This window comes from Hakea prostrata, unplaced genomic scaffold, assembly GCF_041222555.1.
Source record: "Hakea prostrata isolate BN-2017 unplaced genomic scaffold, UWA_Hpros_2 contig_119, whole genome shotgun sequence".
Classification (NCBI taxonomy): domain Eukaryota; kingdom Viridiplantae; phylum Streptophyta; class Magnoliopsida; order Proteales; family Proteaceae; genus Hakea; species Hakea prostrata.
In genome coordinates, this window is record NW_028291238.1 from 59928 (window position 1) to 64969 (window position 5042).

Sequence of the window (5042 nt, forward strand, 5' to 3'; positions counted from 1 at the left end):
CAAGAGTTTTTGATCAAAGTTGAGAAGATTTCTTCGAATCCCGAGTCGGACCCCGACTTTGGTATATCCATGGATGGTGCTTTGTTGTTTAGAGGAAGACTGTGTGTGCCTCGCAAACGAAGAAGTTAAGAAAGAAATATTGAAGGAAGCACACCAACCGGTCTTCATCAGTACACCCGGGAAGCACCAAGATGTACAAGGACTTGAAGGAACATTTTTGGTGGATTGGTCTAAAGGCGGATGTTGATGATTTTGTTGCCAAGTGTGAGACTTGCCAACGTGTGAAAGCCGTTCGACAACCTCCATCTGGATTACTTCAGCCCCTTCCTATTCCTAGTTGGAAGTGGGAGGATATCTCCATGGACTTTGTGACTAGCTTGCCTCGGACAAGTAAAGGCAATGACACCGTGTGGGTGATTGTTGATAGGTTGACCAAATCAGCCCATTTCATTCCTATGAAGATCACTCATACTCCGGATAAGCTAGCAAGGCTTTATGTGGATAATGTGGTTCGTCCGCATGGTGTGCCATTGAGTATTGTTTCGGATCGTGATCCTAGGTTCACCTCAAGGTTTTGGAATAGTTTGCAGAAGGCCTTGGGAACCCAATTGAACTTGAGTACAGCTCATCATCCACACTCGATGGACAATCCGAGCGGACAATTCAGACATTGGAAGACATGCTCGATCTTGTGTGGTGGATATGGGTGGTAATTGGGATGAACACCTAGCTTTGGTTGAGTTTGCCTATAACAACAGCTTATCAAGCAACAATAGGCATGGCTCCATTCAAGGCTTTGTATGGCAGTACTTGTAGGACACCTTTGTACTGGATCGAGACAGGTGAAAGAAAAGTCTTAGGTCCCGAGATGATTGAAGCTACAAGTGCTATGGTAGATATGATAAGAGAAAGGATTAAGTCCGCCCACCGAGACAGTAAATCTTATGTTGATAAGAGAAGGACCGATTTGGAATTTCAAGTTGGAGAGAAAGTCTTTCTCAAGGTCTCACCAATGAAGGGTGTGATGAGATTCAATGTTAAGGGAAAGCTTAGCCCTCGTTACATTGGACCTTTCGAGATTTTGGAAAAGGTTGGACCCGTTGCGTATCGATTAGCATTACCTCCGCCTCTTGCTGGTGTGCACAATGTGTTTCATATTTCGATGCTCCGAAAATACATAGAGAATCCGGAACACATTTTGCAGCAAGCACCGAAGGACTTAGTGCTGATTTGACCTACGATGAAGAACCGGCCGAAATCTTGGATAGGAAGGACAAGCAACTGCGGAATCGCACCATTCCTTTGGTGAAGATTCGGTGGAAGAACCATACCCCGAAGAAGCTTCTTGGGAGAAGGAAGAAGATATGAAGGAGAAGTTTCCTTACCTCTTTGGAAGCACAGTACGCTTTCAATTTCGGGGACGAAATTTCTTTAAGGGGGGGAGAATGTAAAACCCAGCCCTAACCTTGACCCGGAAACCTTGTTATTTGTAGGTCCGATGACCCGAAGTAAAGTAAGAAGTCAGCTTTGGGCCATCCCAAGAGAGGACTTGGTGTCCGGCTTTGAATCCATGAAAGTTGATGATGAGGTTCTATTTATGGAAACTGAATCCCGATGAAGATCTGATTAGTTGATGGACTTGGAGTGCTCTCTATCTTGGTTTGAAGGCATTTCTACCTATTAGGTAAGTCACTTGACTTGTGTGCAAAACCCCTTTAGGATTGGATTTGATCTGGACCTTCAATTCCCTCGTTTTGGTCTTGTTGTCAAGCATTGGTCGACCGATTGATCGATCGGACCAGTCGACCAATCCACTCGACCAATGAGTGTTGTCTTTGGCAATTAGGTTGTTCTTGCTCTATTTAAGTCCAATCTCGAGTCCACTTCGTATTTGCTGCCTCCAAACTCTCTCGAACGAACCAAAGACCTCTCGCAAGTCATCTCTCTTGCATCCTTGGTGTTTTCTTGACGGATCTTCGTCGAAACTCTTCTTTTTGCATCAAAAGGTATGTCTACTCTCTCTTCTTCTCCTCCATCTTTGTTTTTCTTTCCTTTTTGAGTTGAGACACTAGAAGAGATGCTGCATTCTCTGTTGCAAACATCTCTGAACATGTTCTCATGATCATCCTAAGGATTTGAGGCTAGAACAATGATCTTAACCATGATCATTGCAAGCTTTTGAAGGAATCATGATCAAACCATGATCTAATCTTTGTTAAACTTCTAATCTGAATTCCGATCTCTTTGGATCTTCTATGTTGATCATGTTAGTAGTTAATTACTGTGTTTTCCTTCCATGATCCATAATCTATCAATTTCTAGTTGTTCTCTTCTACATTACTATGTGTTCTTCATGATGCATGGTAGTTACATATATGGTAGGTTTTATTTCCTTATTTAGATTTATGCTTCTAAGCCTTATTCCATGAAGATCTAAGTATATTTTCATGATACCATTACCTGAAGCAATGATCCATCCTCCTATTGTTCTTGTCTTTGTTTTCTATTTCAAATTCATCAAGATCCATGGTTGATTTAATTATGGTAACTTTTTGTTTCCTAATTTGGATCTTGATATCTTGATTGGATTAGTGTTTTGAGGTCCCCTATATGTTAGAATACTACTGATGTAGTCTACCCCTTGATTAGTACCCTTTTGAACCACCAAATTCGGATTTCATATCTTAAAACTCGTTTTTTTAGGCTTATCGTCGCATTGGTCGATCGATTGGTCGACTGGACCAGCCGACCAATCCACTCGACCAATGAGTACAGCAACTCCAGAATTGGTCTATGTTGGATGTTTTGGTATCTTTTCTGTTAGGGATCTTTCCTAATATGTTGTATATACTTGTTTAGGACCTTCTTCTCAAGTTTGCCGAGATCTTACTTGATTTCTTAGGATTCCTTTGCGAGTTATAAAAGGTAAGGATGGTTATTTCCTTAATTACATAGATAGCATGAATCTAGTTTCTATATTTTAATATCATAGATATGATTCCTAAATTAGATTCTTACAATGATATACTACTGTTGCATAACTTTGATTACAGTAGCATTACTTATTCATATTAAATTGATTCATGTATGATTTACTTACCAATGTTATAAAAGTGATTGTAATTATTGATTTCTTTCCATATATGAAGTTACCATATATGTGATGATATGAATTGATGCATGTGTATGCTTAAGTATGGTTTGGAAAGGAGAGGTGTCCTCTTGACACTTCTGTTCTTGGACTACTACGGGAATATTATGGGATGTTTCCGGAGATGCCCTCTGGACACCTTCCTAAACTGTTGGATGACATATCTAGGATTGTCTAGTAGTGTTTGGCTAGGATGTCCTGTTATGTCGACCCTAATCGGAGGGGTATTGAGACCGAACGACCCGTGGTAGCAATGGGGATTCATGGGCGCTCAAGACCGGTAACCAACCCGTGAGAGGACAGGAATCACATTGTGGGGGCCATTTATTGGTAGGGTTGCATATGGTTAGACTTGGGCTCACGGGCGCTTAAGACCGGTAACCAACCCGTGAGAGGACGTGAGAGCTTCCCGTTTACCATATGTGGATGATCAATAGGGTTGATGAGTCCGTAGTCAGGGACTATGAGGACTCTAGTGTGAAGGATACCGGAAAGGATCGTCAGGGACGAGGAATGGACGTATCCGGATCCGACTTGATGTAACTAAGTAGAAGACTTGCATTTGGCTAGGTTTTACCCCCGACATGCGCCAAGACTTATACCAAATGGTTGTGAGAGAGTGTGTTGACTTAACCCCCGCCATGGTTTGTCCCGAGGGATGAAGGACCCATTACCAATCGGCTGCTCAAGACCGGTGAAATGATCCGTGAGAGAATCCAAGATATCTTAAATGGTTGAGGATGTGAGTGGACTTTCCTAAAGAAGTACGGTGCTATGACTTAAAGCATGTCTGCCAATAGAGACCAGCATACATAGAGTTAGATTCATTCATTCATTGCTTGTCTCATATCATATTGCATTCATGATTGTTCTGGAATCCTGCCATTTATGTTATTATGGATTTTTAATCGCTTTACCGAGTTTCTTTGAAACTCATTCCTTTATTGTACAATGTTGTTAGACTATCCCTGCAGTACCGAGTACTATGACGGTCCCTATGAAGAAGCGCAAGGCGAAGAGGCATATCTCCAGGAAGGTGATTGCGGTTACCACAATTACTCAAGATCCCGCGAGTGGTTATGCTCCGTACGATGCTTAGTCCGACCATTGAGTGGAAGCGTCCTTGTGCCATTTATGAGATTTACACTTACAAGGATGTTGTCTATAAAGTGGAGAACAATTTAGTTACCCAATGTACTAGCTACTGGGATTAGGTTTTGTCTAGTTTATTCTTTAGAGCTACTTTTCCGCTGGTTGTAAAGTGGGATTTTTGCCTCACTTTACTTATCTGTTTGATACTCTGATTATATTTATTATTCTGATTCATTTATGATTCATTCTTTCTTTATTGGATCTATGATTTATCTTCCGCACTCTTGTTATGATTGTTCATGATTATGTTATTGTTTATGTGGGAGGTTGATCACTCGATACCCGATCTTCGGCCGTGGATCACACTCTCGGGTATGCCGGATAGGGTACCGGCTGATGAGAGGGGGGGGAAAAGAGGGCCAAAAAATACAAAAAGGAAAAAAAGAATTTTTTTGGGTTGTTTTGGGGGGGGGGTTGTGGGATTTTGTTGCCAAGTGTGAGACTTATCAGCGTGTGAAAGCCGTTCGTCAACCCCCATCTGGATTACTGCAACCCCTTCCTATTCCTAGTTGGAAGTGGGAAGATATCTCTATGGACTTCGTCACTAGCTTACCTCAGACAAGTAAAGGCAATGACACTGTATGGGTAATTGTTGATAGGTTGACCAAATCAGCCCATTTCATTCCTATGAAGATCACTCATACTTTGGATAAGCTAGCTCGGCTTTATGTGGACAATGTAGTTCGTCTGCATGGAGTGCCAGTGAGCATTGTTTCTGATCGTGATCCTAGGTTCACCT